This window comes from Fukomys damarensis, unplaced genomic scaffold (assembly GCF_012274545.1).
Source record: "Fukomys damarensis isolate Sample0158 unplaced genomic scaffold, DMR_v1.0_HiC HiC_scaffold_5, whole genome shotgun sequence".
In the NCBI taxonomy this organism is placed as follows: domain Eukaryota; kingdom Metazoa; phylum Chordata; class Mammalia; order Rodentia; family Bathyergidae; genus Fukomys; species Fukomys damarensis.
In genome coordinates, this window is record NW_022900917.1 from 71,954,056 (window position 1) to 71,970,782 (window position 16,727).

Genomic DNA, 16,727 nt, shown 5'->3' on the forward strand with positions numbered 1-16,727 from the left:
AAACGTATTTTTCAGATATCAATTACCACTAGAGGCTAAAGATTGTTTATAACTATCTCATTCACCAATGGAAGATGCCGCACTACTTTTATTTCTAACACAGTACTTCCAGTAAGTCCACATAGCTGAAAGTCCCAGGGAATGAGTTATAAGTCTCTGCATTTAAATTTGACTAATTTCCTTTTTCTGGGCTGAATGGGAGATGGAGGCTCCTGGAATAGTCTTGAGCACCGTGGTGAACTGCTAATTTGAAACCACAGGGTGCTCTTTGAGAAACTGCAGACTTGCATCTGATAACCATTTTATGGGAATGTGCCTTGGCCTTTTAGTTGTGGTTCCCCGCAAAATGCCATGATGAGTGACATGCTTCCAGCAGATGAAAGCTCCATGGGGGTCTCTGCCAAAGACCTCTGACTACATCACTTGGCATTTGCTGATTTCTGCCTATTTTCTATATAAGAGAATGTCTCTGGACTATGCTTTCATTTGAATCTTTGGTATTCCAATGAAATTCACATGCGGTCAAATGGAAATGCTATCTTCAACTTGTGTATTGGACTGAGAAAATTATATTTCATCATTTCAAAAGCATATAGGCAAACTTTCCAACCATGGCTCCTTCTTTTTTGTTCAGCTAAAGCAAGTAAGGAAATAAAACCAATTAAAAGAGGAACAGAAAATTAAATAGTATGTATCAAATCCCAACCCTATATTAATATAGAGTACACTTAATTTAGATATAATATAAACATAATATGTATATCATAGATATACTAGTTATATGCATATTTTATATATGTAAGTGCAGAAATATATTCACACACACATACATACACAGTGGACACTTGACTGACAAACTCAATTTATTCACATGGGATGGTTGTAACTCAAATTGATCACACAGCCTTCAAAGTCTCTCTCCTGCACAAAGGCAGATCTCAGTGTCCTTAGAGCAACACTGGCCCAGGATTTCTCAATTGACCTCACACTGGACAGGATGCTGTAGTACTCTTTCCAGGACTCTTGAAGTGTTAAATCTGTATCTGAGACCAAATAAAAGCACAAGTGGTTGCCATCTGGGTCATAACTCAAGACTTTGGTCATAAATTAAAACTAAAATTCTGGTTGTAACCTAAGTTGTTCATATGTCAGGCTGGTCATAACTTCAGGGATATTCCCTATAAGAGATATTATGAACTGTGAAGAACTCTAATTTAGGAGCCAGACTGCCTGGTTCAAATTTTAGCTCTACTACTTACAAATCCCACAGATTTGAGCAAATCATTTGACTTCAGTGCCTCAGTTTTTGCGTTTGTGAAAAGGAAACACTATAGCAGCATAAATGGTTCTTGTCAAGAGTATTAGGACTCTGAGATTATGAAACCCTTATGGTTTCTCTTGGAGCACACTACCTTCCATGATTTGTAGTCCAATACCACCTAGAATTCTCACACAGACAGCAAAAGCTTTTCTTGTTTGCTGTTTATTGAAGGTTTGCTTTGTGACAATTAATATGCTAGACATCTTCAAAGGAGAACTAAAGGAATACACCATTTACCTTTCCAAAACTGTAACATAAAGGAAACTAGTAGGAGCAATAACTACTAGAAGTGTGTTGATTTATGAATTGTGTGTGTGTGTGTGTGCATGTGCTGTTTTTATTATTATTATGATTTTTTTTGTACCTGGGATCAAATTCTGGTCCTTGTGCTTGAGAGGCAGGTAGCAGAACCACTGAGCTAAATCCTCAGCAAGTCTGTTGCTTTAATAGAAGAAGTATATTGTGAAAGGGACATATTCATCTTGGTTTCAGAGAAGAAGTATCTGGGTTCCATCTGAAAAAGATTAGGGATTGGATACTGCAGGCAGAAGAAAGGACACTGACAAGACAGAGGTAGGAAAGTTTCTGGTGTCTTTGGAAGCATTGTGTAACAGCAAGAGAAAACATTAGCTGGTTATGTGCATGACAACCTCACGCATTAGGCTTTCAATGTCCTAATGGCAGAGACAGTTTCAACTCTGTATCTCCCAGGAAGAAAGTCTCACTATGATACAAGTATGAGAAATGTTTGGTGAATTGGTTTGAGAGGAAAAAGTGGTTTCGATACTAAGTGTTACAGGATTTCAGAGAAAAGAGATTTATTTTATTGTAGAGGTTTTGTGGAGGTTTCAATTAGGCTGGTAAGTTTTCAGAAGGGTTTCAGTATAATTTAATTTTTGGCAATGAAGAGTCAAGTTAGAGCAAAGAGCAGGAACAAGAGCACTCATTGCATTGTAGGGCCCATGGTCTCAGAGGTTATATATTGTTTACATGTTGTTCATCTCCTGTTGATCAAATCACCTTTCCTTTCAACTTAGAGGAGTCCAAGATGTTCTCTCAGTTAAGTGTCCTGCTCCCAATCTAAAAAGAGGAATACAAGATTCATGTTGGCCCATGTGGGTATGATGTCTTACCTGCCCCTTCCAATCTGTCCTAGAAAGGAGAAGGAGCCAAATGAGACAAATAGGAGTCATTATTTGAAGACTTCAGTTCTGGGAGACAGATGATTTTCATTTTAGGTCATGGACTGTGATGTCCTCCCACTGAGAGGGAAGAGTCTTCCAGATAGCAAAGCAAACAAACAATGGGATACTCTGCAAACACAGCGTGGGACCATTTCTCCAAAATTCTACAACTTCCCAGTAACACTGAAGACATCTCCTCCTCTTTCCCTTTTCCACTTCCTCTCCTTAGCTCAGTGGTTCTGCTGCCTGCCTCTTTCCTGCTCCTTTTTTATTTTGTTTTTGTTTTCTGTACTTTAAGAAAGTCCTTCCTATTCAAGATGAATGGTAAGGACTAAGAAACTTTCATTTTAGAAATGATTATTATTAAAATCAGAAGTTCAGGTAACATATGGAAGTAAATTCTTAGATGTGTGACTCTAGAATCAACTGAACAAAGAAGCCAGGAAGCCAAAATTGGACTCACTGTGAAGAATCAATCAGGCAGTGGGATAGAATCTAACGTTGCCTCCATTCTATTAAAAATAGGATCAGATAGCTTCACACCATGGCTTGAAAGTCATCCCAGTTAAGCAGCAAATTAGAAAGCCAAATGTGTGACCTTCATCTTTAGTGACCAATTCCTATTCTCAATCATTTTGTTCATTTATAACCCAGGTATTAATTGATCATTCAATGAATAAACACATGATCAGTTTGAAGGGTGAGACACTAGAGACCTTATTAAGAATGGGAAAGCTAAATGATTTGTAGTACTAGTTGTGTATATTAGAAAATTTTCTCTTCAATGCCCTGAGTTTGGTGAAGTCCATCAGTAGTAGTTTCTAACCAATAGTGGTTTCTACTGACTACTGTTCAGACAATTGTAGTGCAGTACTTTCAAGCTGTTATAATACTGCAATACACTTCACAGTGTCGAAGGATCCTAACCACTTGTAATTTCCTTTCGATTTTAACCATCTTTCTTCAACAGTGTACTTTGAAGGAAGTATTTTTAGCTACTCATTCACACAATTATCATTATCACTTATACACTTTTGTCAACCATCATAACTTAAAGAAAGTCCAATAGAGAAAATAAGTGTCATGCATATAGTAGGAATTGCATATGGTAGCACGTCTTAGTTCATGTCAACACAGTACAGCTCCATCGCTAAGGCCATTTACAAGGTGACTCATAAAACTCATTGCACCCAACTAATTCTGGTTGAGAACACAAATAAATAGAGCACATTTTTAAGAGTAGCTCTAATATGCTGTGATGTCATGTATTATATAAAAAGCATTGAAGACAAGTAGCTTTTAACTAGTCAGTGATATATGGTGAGCTATTCAACAAATGCATGTCCCTTTATATAAGTAAAAGAACTTCATTAAGAACAACCTGAAAGTAGACCTAAGTAGGATGTTATGGAACACAGTGACAAGCTCAGCTAAACTGGATCTTGAGATGAAGGCAGGAAAGAATGAGAAATGCACTTTGACAGGGAAGTAGAGGGAGAAAGTTTGGAGTATGCATAACCACCTGCTGTGCTGAAAAGATCAACGAAAATATAAAACTCTAGCTGAGTTCTTATAGATTTTACCATAGTTTTTTTCCTAATGGCCCACAGCCATGGTCAGCTACTGGAAGAGCTGGAAACTGCCAGAGGAGTAGGTGACTGGAGCCCCTTTTTATAGCTAGCTTTATTACTGTGGCATTATTTTATACCTCTTTGGGTTATTCTTTTCTGCTGGGTATTTAAGACCAAGTTAAAGTGAAACCTGTGTGAATCAACATGAACTTCTTGCCATCTGTCAAGGTCAGTTAAGTTTCTTCTGGCATTATTTTGGAACATGCAGGACAATCAAGACATATTCACTGAAGGCCAGAATTGTAAAAGGAGAGAAACTACCATAACTTTGTGCTTCCCTGGGGATAAATAGTAATGATTGATATTCCAAATAGGTTTCAATCACCTGGGGGGGGGGCAAGGTCTTAACCCAGCCTTTCCAGGAAATACCCCTGACCTCCACCCTTACTGAAAATCCTTGTATGTTTGCTGTGTGACTTGCTTCTCCATTGATCCCCATTTAATCAATATTACCTGGGAGCTGGGGATTTGGCTCAGTGGTTCTGCCACCAGCCTCACAAATGCAAGGGCCTGAGTTTGATCCCTAGTACCCAAAAAGAAAAAAAAAAGTGAGGAATACTACCTGGGTGACTGTACTTATAATCTTATTGGTTGATCGTGGTTTTGCCCCACCTCATGCCCACCTTGTAATTTTCCACTGGGTCTTACAGTGTTGTCCCACTTTGTACCTGCCTCATCACATGGTTTGGCTGTTTAAAACATCTTGGAGAAGTGGGGTGAGTGGGCAACCCACTTTCCAGTACCCCTTCTGTTTCTCTTAGAAGGCTTTCTTTTCCTCAATAAAATTTTCCTACTCAAAGGGGGGGGATCATGGACGTTAGCCCTCTTTAATCAAAATGATTTTACTCCAGTCATTTATTTACTGTGCATATCTTTCACAACTGAGGCTATTGCTCAATTTTTCTGTAGTGACCTATAGTTAACCAGGTAAGAAAAACAATTGCATACTCAAGCTACCCGATATTCATGCTATGAGTATCAGAAACTTAAGTGTAAATTGGTCTTCCAAAGTCAGGTTCTTCTATGTAATAATACTGAGAGTGCGTCTGCTTTTCCTTACTCTCTAATAGCATGGTATATATTAAGGACAACTAAAAAAACTGATTGATAAGAACTGAACCCACCTTTTAGAATAATATGTGTCATTTTCTTAAAATATAGGGACACCTGTATTGATATAAGGAGAAAACTCCCTTCCCCATGATAAAAGGACATTGAATTTCACTGCCATCTTTAGCTACTTCTTGCCTTCTGCTATTGCTTATATCTACCTTAAATTTAAGTGTTAAAGTCCAAATGGCACAGGTGATGGTATCAGCAGGTGAGGCCTTTGGGAACTAATTATATCTTGAGGGTGGAGTCCTCAGATTGAGGTTAACATCTTCAGAAAGCTGGCTAGTGGTTGTCACTATGAGGACATTGGGAAGGTGACATCCATAAGTCAGGTAGCGAGTCCTCACATGCACCTAATCTGCTGGCACCTTGATCTGGTACTTCTCAGCCTCCAAGTCTGTCAGAAATACATTCTTTGGTTTAATCATCACTGGGCCTTTGTTACTGTGTTATAACAGCCTAAATGGACTAAAGCAGAAAAGTAGGACTGAGAGTGCCAGTGTAAAAAATAACTATCATTGTGAAGAGGCTTTGGAACTGGGTGACGGGGAGAAATCGGAAGCTTTTAGGTGTCTGTTAGAAAAAAGCTTACATTGTCATGAACTTTTAAAGGTTATTTTGGGAAAAGTTTAGGGAGAAAAGCATAGATCTATAGAGAAAATCTTATACTTAATCCAAACATAATGCAGACCATTTTGATGACATGTCAGAATGAAATGAGAAACGTTTACTGGGCAGTGAAGGAAAGGCCATCCTTGATACAAAAAGGAAAGAACCTGGCTCAAATTATATTTACAGCCTAAAGTTTTGTGATAGGCAGAACTTGCTTATTTTTTAGGAAATCTATAAGCAAAGTGTTTAATAATTTAAAATGTGATTTTTCATCAAAAGGAAAGCATAATGCAAATATTTGGAAATTTATTAGCCTACCTACATTGAAAAAAATGAGAATACCTGTGTAGAAGAGAACATAAAAAAGATTTAGCCAACTCTCCATCTGACACGCACATTCTTCATCTAAGCAGAAGCCAGGACCATGGGTGAATGCTCCCCTCCTCCCCAAAGCCATTCGGAGGTCCTCAGAGGCGCACAGAGGAACACCACGCACAAGGCTCCCCGCTGCATTCCAGCTATTTATGCCTGATCTGCCCCAGATGTCGCTCCGGCAGGCCCAGGCTCAAGGTGGGTCACAGAGCCTGTCACTTCAGAGGTGCGGACATTTAGTGCCTCTGCTAGCACACAGGTGCAGAAGGTACAGCGGCATTTCTACACCTGTCTCGATCCAGGCTACAGCACTGCCCTCTCACACCCCCACCCCAAAAGAGAAGGGGTCCCTATGAACAAGGCTCTATTACAATTTTCACTTGAATCCATTACTTTTAAAACAAATTACAGTGAGATCCAACATCTTCCCTATTTACCTTCATACTAAAATTCTTGGAGATCTTTATCTCTTTCTGTGAATCCAAGATCCAGTTTTGATGTCTTTGACCCCAAAATGTTCTTTTAATGCTTCTTCTAGTGGAGGTTACTAATTAGTATTTCTCTCAGCTTCATGGTGTTTTAAAATTAAATAAATACTATATAGCCAAGTGTGATGAAGCACGCCTATAATCCCAGCACTTGGGAGACTGAGGCAGGAGGATTGCCACCAGTTCAAAGCCAATATGGGCTACACAGTGAGTTCAGGGCCAGCCTAAACTACAAAGTGAGACCTTGTCTCAAAAAAAAAAACTATATAAATATATTTTATATAGTGATACAAACATGTTATGTATCTTTTTTCTCTTCCAGTACTTAAAGACATCAATCCATTATCTTCTGCTTTTCATAATTTAGATGTTTGTTATAATACATTTGCTTTTTTGTATTTATTTTGTCATTTCTTCACTAGTTTCATTCCAGTTTTTCTCTTTATCTTTGGTTTTCAGAAATTTTAATGTGCGTATATTGTTGTTTTTTTCTGCTTTTATATTATTATACTTGATATAATATTTGCCTCTTAAATCTGTATTTAATTAGTTTTGGAAAATATTTCTCTCTCACATTTTTCCTTGCTTTTTCTGGTATTTCAATTCTCATGTTTGCTAGACCTTTTGATACTTTCACACTCATTTTAATCAGAAACTCTGCTATTTTTAAAGTAATTGTTCCTTTTTTTTCTTATTATTATGCTTCTGATTGGATAATTTTCTGGTTTATCTTTTAGTTCAGTGATTCTTTTCCTGGTTATACTGAGTTTATAAAGAGCCTAGCAGAAGCATTTTTAATCTCTATTTCTTAACTTATTTGTTCATTTCCTATATTTTTCATTTGATAAACTACTGTAGTATCCATGTCTCTGTTGAAATTTCCCATCTGTTTATACATGTTGTTCATCTTTTCCTTTAGAAACTCTAACGTATTATTAGTCATTTTAGATGAACTTTTCAGTAACTTCAACATCTAGGGCATCACTGAATCTGGTTGTATCATTTGCTTTTTCTCTTGATAAGTTTTTTCTTGCTTTGCTGTAAGCACTTCAATTTCTGAATGAACTGAATATTTTATATTTAAAACAGGGTAGACTTAATCGTAGTGATAGTACCTCCTTTAATTTTGTTTCTCAAGAATTCTGTATAATCACACTAACAAACTTGATGCTTCTTAATTTATTAAAATTGCCTAGATGACCTTATACACTGGAACAATGCTCAGCACCTCTCATCTCATACTTTACCACTAGTGACCAAATGTTTGTGTCCCATCCTTCTGTAGAAGGAGTTTCTTTCCTTTTTTACAGACTGTGTGGCTGGCCTCCAGCCGGAGGTCATGGTATTAAAGAAAAGTTATGATTCTTAACTCTACCCAGCTCTTATTTCTTGTTAAGGTGATCCAAGTATCAGTCTTTCCATTCTCCAAAGCTAGGGCAGAAAAATTTCTTTTACCAAATATTTCTGGAGGACTTACAGTGTTTCAATAACATTCTATGTGCTAAAGGAATACACTGAAACATCCAGTTCACAGATTTGGGGAGCAAACATGTTTTATATTTTAATTCAACTTACTAAATGCTGGTAAGGGCTATGGAGGTACAAAACAATAAAGAGTCTGGTACGCAAGGCAGAAATGAGTGATTTAGTTACATAAAGAAAAGTTCTTAAATCTGTTATGGGATATTCTGAAGGGAACTCTATGCAGAAAAAAAAATCAACCAGAATTTGAGAAGAACTATGAAAAGTCTGACATGCCCAAGGAATAATTAACAGTTTAGTATGCCAGGAGTAGGGGAAGCATTGATAACAGGAGATATGTGTTGACCCCATAGAGAACAGCTATAGAATAGGCTTTTTAATATATCTTATTGAGTTTTTCATACTTTCTAAGTATAGAGTACAGTTACATTCATTATTGGGATCTTGTGCCTTTACATGACAGGTCTTGGTTCTCATTTTTTCCCCCTTCCCCTGCCCTCCCTTCACCTCCTCCACTCTCCACTATCTACAAAGACTTTGTTTCCATTTTTTCCTTTCCTCATATTTTTCTTGTCCCTTATTTCCTTTCTCCTACCCATCCCACTTCCCCTACACCTTTAGCCCCTTTCTTCCTATTTCACATTATCAGTTATACAGTTTGTATCTTATTTACACTTTTAGTTTTCCACATCAGAGAAACTATTTGGTATTTACACGTGTGTCTTATTTATTTCACTTAAGAGCATGGCCTCAATATGCATCCATTTTCCTGTGAACGACTCTAGCTTCTCATATTTTATGGCTGAGTAGTACTCCATTTTATAGAAAAACCACATCTTCTTTATCCAGTCTCCAACTGATGGGCAGTTGGGCTGTTTCCAAATTTTAGCTATTAAAACTGTGCTGCTGTAAACATGGGTGCACATATATCACTTTGTAGAATAGGCTTTAAAAGGAAGAAATTTGGTTTATTTCTGTCTTGCCATTATTATTTTTGATGTGATGATACACAGTACTCAGTAATACATGCTGACTGGATGCATGCACATATTCCTAATCTGAGGGTCTCCCTTTTCTCTTAAGAACCAACCTTCCCTGTTTTACAGAAAAAGTGATCCACACCTGTGCCCTCAGTTTCCTTTGTTTACCTATTTATCAGTTTCCATCCCCATGTAAAATCAGTTTCTATAACTCAAAAACCCACATTCAGAGCGTCTTGCGAGGAATCAGAAAGCCTCCTCCTGGCTGGGATTCTGAAATAGTAGCAGCAGCTCAGAGCAGAAGAAAGGTTTCAGCCTTTCGGATCCTGCATGCACTCTCATAGTCCCCACCTGACCGGCTTCACAAAGGTACTTTAGTTTGGTGTTCTTGCTCTGTTGTCTTTAAAGTTCTCTCTTAATGATCCCCCTTCTCCCTGCTACCAAGCCATAAGCAGCTTAATACACCAGAGGCATGGACTGCTTTTAGATGTTCAGGACCAGTGACATCGCATGGCTCAGATCTCACAAGACATATTCCATGGCTTTCTCTCTCATGCATTCGGTGAGCAGGTGTCGCAGAGTTTTCTCAGGAGTGTGTGTTAAGTACAGGTGGAAACTGAGGCCTACAACTGAGCCAGTAAAGTTTCCAGCTCCTTCCTCTAAGACACCGATTTCCCATTTTCAGCTATTCTTTGTATAAATCAGCCATCACTAGGCTGTTCGTTGTTTTTAATCACCATATCTTACCGCCTTTCTCCAGGTCTGCACACATTTTCTGTCTCCCTTTTCTGTCTTTTTCACTAACTTGAGGTAGCCTGGAATGAAAAGAATGTGAGTTGTCTCTAGTGGTCTAAACATTTGTGCTGCCCTTCCCCTCCAAAATCAACAAAGGCTGCTGAGTCTATGAATTTAAAAGTCAAATTTAGGCTCATAATTATAGTGATGGAGTTGAAGAATTTTTGTTCTGTGTTTTTTCTTGTTTTCCTAGGTTTATCATCTCAGATTGATATCTGAATTCCCAAACCTCTTTTTCAGTGCTTTCATGTGAATACTACACATTTATTTATGCAGCATGCCTAATGACCACTAGTAGAATAAGGGAAATCAATTGGCATATTATTTGAGTCTGTCTTGCATAACATAATCACATGATATGGCACAGATTATCAGAGGGCTCTGAATGTCGCCTCTTCAAGCAAGACAGATTTTTAAGAGAATAATGATTCCCCCCACTCAGAGAAACATTTAAGAATTCAGGCAAAATCAGCTCAAATATAAATAATACCATAACTTACCATTTGTGTGGAATAAGATGGGCTCACCTCTTAAAACACCATTATTTCTGAATTTGACTTTAGTTCCTCTGAGATTAAATTTCTTTTTCTTCTCTGGCCACATATTGGTGACATGAGAAAGGGAATGAGGTTTATCTCCAGTTTGATATTGTCAGAAGTATATTAAGTAGAAAGAGCTGACCTCCTTAAGTGAGGGGACATCACATTTAGGAATTCGGGGAGCCAGTCGGTGTTATCTTCCCAACTCCACCCTGCTCATCCACTCCATGGGGGACTCCTTCCTTCTGGGGAAGGCCACTGTATAGGACAAAGTAAAACATAAATCGGTTCTCCTCATTTATCATAAAAAGTAAGCAAGTAGAGTGTCCAAAGCAACAATTTATATTTAATAAAATGATTCAGGACTTTCACTTTTGGACCAATGTGGTGATTTCTTCATGGAGAGTGCTGTAAGAGTAAGCGTAAATATTCAGGTGGTTGACAGCATCTAGGATACTTCATTCTCCTCACCTGTCTCCTTAATGCAATTTTCAGCCTCACCCTGGCCTGTCCCTAAGCTGCCAGGAAGTCAAGCAGGCTGTGTTGTCAGCCTGGATCACTCCCGTGTGCTGGGTACCTTATCTCAGGTTGGAGAGAGCATGGGAATTGTCCAGGCTGGAAGTCGTAGGGTGAGGCATCTCAAGTATGTTCTCTGTAGATGACTCCAAGAAGCTGGACAGAGGGCCTGTCTTCTCTGTTCCTTGCTGTGGTGAGCCACAGTCTGCCCCGCTCCTTGCCAAGTGAATGTCTCCAATAAAATATCTCACTTTAACAAAACTGTCAAGAGAAGGAATATCCTCTAGAGAGTGGCAGAGATAACCTTTTATAACCAAGTCACAGCGCTACCACATCTTTGCTTTTGCCTCAGTCTGTTCGTTAGGAGCAGTTCACTGAGTTTGACCTGCACTTAGAAGCCACACGGAGGGGTGACCATCAGGAGGCAGAAGTCAATGTAGGCCACCTCAGAGTCTGCATGCAAAGGCAGTGCATAAGAAAGCTGAAATACACCTTGAAAGTCATACAACAGAAACACACATTGACTGTCTGAAGGAAGGAGTTAACACAAACATTGGGCAAGTGGAAAGGACATTTGTCAATGCTATGAAATCTGGATTTGAAGATCATTTTAAAAATCTCTGCTAGCTATATGAGTCTGGGCATGCTAATTACCATGGTGTGTTCTATTTCCTTATATGTTAAGATGTTTATGTTAATTCTATTGTAGCAGCATTTCCTTCTTTTCTACCCATAGAACTTGGTTTTCTCTTGCTCTTCCACTCTCAGGCTACAGCATGAATATGGAGCTAAAATACCCGCCAGGGACAGGAATGGAGAGCAGGCAGGGCCCTCCAAGCCACAGTGACTCCAGGATGGCGGTGGGGTCTACTGCATGACCATGAAAGAGGGAAGAGTCGAGGACTTTTCTTGAAATATCAGCTAAGGCCGAGCCTTTTATAAATGAAAGCGAAGCACAGAGACTATAAGCCTGAGGTTGCCCATGGGTCAACCAGTTGCTAAGTTAGAAAAGAGCTGCATGAGAATAAAGCTAACGCAAGAATTCAACACTGAGATACAGAAGAAGAGACCCCTAAAACAATTTAAAGCTTAAATGCAGTCTTGCCTCAAGTTAAACAACTCTGACTCTTTAGTGATACAAACCAGTGATGTTTCTGATGAAGTCTATTTGATCTGTGCTGGTGACCATTGCCTGACCCATGGACCACCTAGAGCCACACAGAAGGTACAACTAACTCTCAGCAAAGACATGCTGACTAAGGGAAGAGAACAATCTTGGGATGATTAATATTAAAATCTAAGGGGCAGAGAGTTGGGACATAATCATCTACTAAGTCTTCCTTAATCCTAAAATTCTGTGCCTTGTTTTTTCCCAGGACACCTCCTTGAGTCTTTGCCTTTGAACTCATGTCCAAAATATTCAAGGATATCTTCTCAAATCTCTTCTGTTCATTCATCACTATTCCAGGCTCACTGCTGTGTAGGTGGGCTGAGCTTGTAAAACTATCTCTCAGCAGCCTCAGGCACAGGAAGCTGGCCCATAGACTTCCAAAAGAAAAAAAAAAAAAATCACTGAGCATTTAAGACCCAGAGCAGGAAGCAAAACTAATGAAGGAATGTCCTCAGCTTTCACAGGAAATTATTTTCACTCTGCCTCTATAAAAAGTAACAGATTTGACCCCTCATTCCTCTCCACCTCCTTCTCAGCAAACTTCCCAATAGAGGTGAAGGGAGAGCAGGGGGCCAGACTAAGGCAATGAAAGACAGGCCGCTTTTCAGGAAAACGATCTTCAGAAACCACTGGTCACACCCAAAAGCCTACGAGAATAGTTAAATCTACTGAGGGGCTGAATTGAACAATTTTGAGCACAGAAATCCATAGTTTTAGAAGTTATTGTGGAGAAAGAGAACCTCTTTCCAATAAGAAATTAAAGACTGGGAAGAAAAAATATATTCAAGCTACTTTCCTCACTATATTGTGGCTATTTATCACAGGAAGTTCACTTCTCTTATGTAAAGACTTTGATTCTATTTTGGTGCTTGAAGACTAAAAGAAAAACAAAGGCTGCCAGGTAACTGGGGTGGAGCTCCTAGGCAGAACGTGGTACAGAACTGATGTATTTGCATTTTTCTTTACAGATCCAGGCAGGCAGCATGTGGTCAGCAGCCTGGGATGGGTTGCAGGTTGTCATGACACCCAACGACAGTGCTGATATTCCAGATAGCCCAGTTCTGCCCAGGCTGAGCACAGAAAGAACATCTTCAACAGCAAGCTCTAGCCAGCCAGGATCAAAGCATCATGATAGACAGAGGGCTCTGCTGATAGGAGAAGCCTGTGGTCAGTTCACAGGCCAGGCACTGTGGTGCCCACAGTAGAGAAGGTTTGAGCTATCCCTGCCCTGCAGGACTCACTTTAGTCTTAATCCTTCGTGGTTCAAGATCCATGAGGCCGAGATCCTTTTGTTCTTCTTCTCACTCTAACATCAGTGTCTCACATAGTGCTTGATGAGCATATTTGTTGATTATGTGAGTAAAGAATTAACTTCCTTGGACAAAAAGAGATAATATTTAGAATACCATGATCCATACAGAACCAAACAATTAATGCAGTTAAAGAGAAAAAAATGTTTAAATGTCCACAACCAAAATAGTTAGGAAATGTTTTCAAAGCACTTGAATAGACCATTGATTCCTCACATTAGCGCACTCTTCGTGCTTTTGGTTTTTCAAAGCCCTTCGCCTTTTCACATATTCTTTGATAGTCACGATCCTACATGTTGGGCGAGTCTGCCAGCCTTTCATTTGCTAGTCCTTCTACATGTAAATTCCTGCTATTGACAGTCAGTCAGGAGTGCGGCACAGAGAACTGTTTCAGATGTGACCTATTCCCCTGCCCTCAGAAGCTCACAGGAAGTGATGAATATGCACATAATCGCAACACAACACGCAGACAAATAATTACAGCAAAATGCTGCGACTGTCCATGGAGAAACTCGGAAATCACATGAAGTTGTTGAGTGGTTTTTGCCTCTAGGAGCCAGGGGAGGGTCACAAAATGATGGAAGTTTAAGGAAGGAGATTAAAGCTGGGGCAAAGCAAATGACTAACTGGGCTCAGATCCTAAAAACCCACAGGAAATGCCCAGAACAGGAGACCCGAAGTGACTCCACAGTTTGGGTGCACTGTACACTCAACCAATCAGAAAGCTATATTTTTAACCACTCATTTGAAGAGGGAGCTGTTTGCAGGACCAATCAGAAAGGTTCTACTTTCAGTTTTTCTACATCTTGCTCTAAGCCAAGCAAGTCTTTCAATAGGTCAAATTTAAATCTGTCCCCAGGCTAAGTGAGTTTGTGATAAGAGAACTGTCCCAGTGCTCCCCCCCCCCCAAGGAGAAGTTAATCCAGGAATTTTGTAGTGAAAAGACCCCTTTCCCTTATCTTCCAGGCTACTGTAAGTCTGCTCCTTGGTCTGTTCTCATCCTACATAGCTAAACACTTTCCAGTTTAAATTAATCTGCACTTTTCCTGCCTTCTCTGTGTCTTTTCCATTTCTTTGCTTAGGACACCAAGAACCTGAAAAGAATTCCTACAGAAGCCACCAGCCATAGAAAACGTATCTGGCAAATATTTAAAAGTAGGAAAAGGCTTTTCAGAGAAAGAGATGGTTCCAAAGGTGTTTGCCACTGCAGCAGGGACAGCCCTTTTGGACAATGACAGATCATGGGTCTAGGGATAAAAGTTAAGGCTAATTGTGGGTGGTTTTGAAGCATCAAGAGTGAGTCTTGGGCCAGGGATTTAGCTCAGTGTTTCTGCCGCCTGCCTCTTAAACTCAAGGATCGGAGTTCAATCGCCGGTACAAAAAAAAAAAAAACAAAAAAACAAAAAAAAAAGTATACAAAAAAAAAAAAAACAAACAAACAAAAAAAACAGTGAATCTTGTCTTTCAAGTTTTGGTCATGGGAGATATTTAAAAATAAATATTCTAAAAAGGTAGGATAAGGTGTTCATATTTACACATTATTTTTCTAGTTTTTCAGAAGGCTGCTCTGACTTGACATGCCCAGGTCATAAGGAGACTATTAAAACAGCCAAGGTCATGCCAGACTGGAAATGAAATGTCAAGTACCTACTTCCTGCTTGCTATTTAATCATTAAACAACTTTTGTCATGTGGAAAAGAGTTAATTATAATACAGGCTAGAAATTCATGTACCTGAAAATCTTTAGAAGGGAAAATGTAGGGGAAGGAACCAAATAGAATAGCAGATACTAAACAATCCATATCAGTCTGAATCTGTTTTACATTTCATTCCAGACTCTGCAAATTAGAACTAACACAATGAATCTTTGTAAATTAATGAGGGTAACAGCTGGAAAGAGAATCAATCATGCACTCTAGAGTTCCCAAACCTTCCTCTTTGGCAATAACCTGAAATGAACCTTGGAGTCATGACCTCAGGCCAATAGCATACTCCATACCCTTTGAGCAGAACAATTAAATAATCACATTCCTCCTGGCCCAACTTCCTAAATATATTAATTAGATTAAAACACAACTTGTCAGGTCCCTGGAGAGGAAGGAGTTTCCTGGTTTTGCTTTCTCTTGCCCTCCAGCTTCTGACAATGAGTCCTGCTTTAGTAGAGTGGGGCTGGATGCCTGGCCAGGCAACCGTGAGTGCTGTGCAGCCCCCCACGCCCTTGGACCCGGCTCCCTCATACCTTCTCTCTTTGAACTTCTCCACCCGTGGCATTCTCTTTCCTTTACTGGAACCTCCCCCATCAGTTCTAATTATCCCATGAATCCTCTCAATACACAAGCTATGTGACAGCGATTCATGGCTCAATTTCAGCATCCCATCCACCCAGCCATCTCTTCCATCCTTAAGACAGACGAGTTCAAAGTCCAGTTTTCCGGTTCCCACTGCCTGCGATCCTAAGCAGACTACTTAATATCTCAGTGCCTCAGTTACTTGGTCTACCTGTCAGTTACTGTCCTCTCCTTGATGACACAAAATACCTAACACCCAAAGTTAAAGGGCGAGGGTTTATTCAGCTCACCGTTTGTAGTGGTTTCAGTCCGTAAATGGCTGGCTCCCAGTGGCAGCAGCACACAGCAGAGAGGCATCACACAGGACAGTCTGTGGCGCCCACACAGTAGAAAGAGCAACAAGACAACCCTGCCCCTTTTTTCTTACCAGAACTGGGGCAGTGCCAAACCAGTCAGTGTACTGGCTTAGTAATCACAAGCCCTTAATCCCAGCATCACACACTCTAGATTCAGTGATCTCTGAAAAAGCCACCTATGACTGCATGAGGCTTTGTGGGGACACCTAGACCCAAGCCATAATGGTTTGTGAAATGGGGAAGATAACAGGACTTATCTCCTATGGCTTCAGTGGCTAATGATTTCCTTGCTGTGAAGTGATTCTAGTGGTGCCTGGATCACTTAATGAGCAACTGCTCTGGACTAGAGCTTTGGAGTTTTAAATATAGGGAGTGCTTCCCTTGCCCAAAGTAGTGAAACACAAAGCAGATTAAATCGTAAGTTCAGCTAAATGCAGCAATGAAGAGAAGCATGGGTACCTAAAAGCACAGCACAGAGGCTGGGTGGACTGTTGCAGCCAGGTGAGGGTGCTCCCTGCTGGGCCTCTCAAGTGTGTTGACACTGGTCACCCAGTGGTCTTCAGAGGCCC

The 16,727-nt window shown here is 39.8% G+C and overlaps 1 long non-coding RNA gene across 1 annotated transcript; it reads right to left on the minus strand.

Moving 5' to 3' along the window:
- Positions 1-972: 972 nt before the first annotated feature.
- LOC104875386 lies at positions 973-16,260 on the minus strand. The gene is made up of 5 exons (XR_784040.2): positions 16,093-16,260; positions 13,446-13,579; positions 10,479-10,775; positions 9,931-9,998; positions 973-1,043 (listed from the first exon to the last, which is right to left on the minus strand). It is a non-coding gene; the product is annotated as an uncharacterized LOC104875386 (long non-coding RNA).
- Positions 16,261-16,727: the final 467 nt, after the last annotated feature.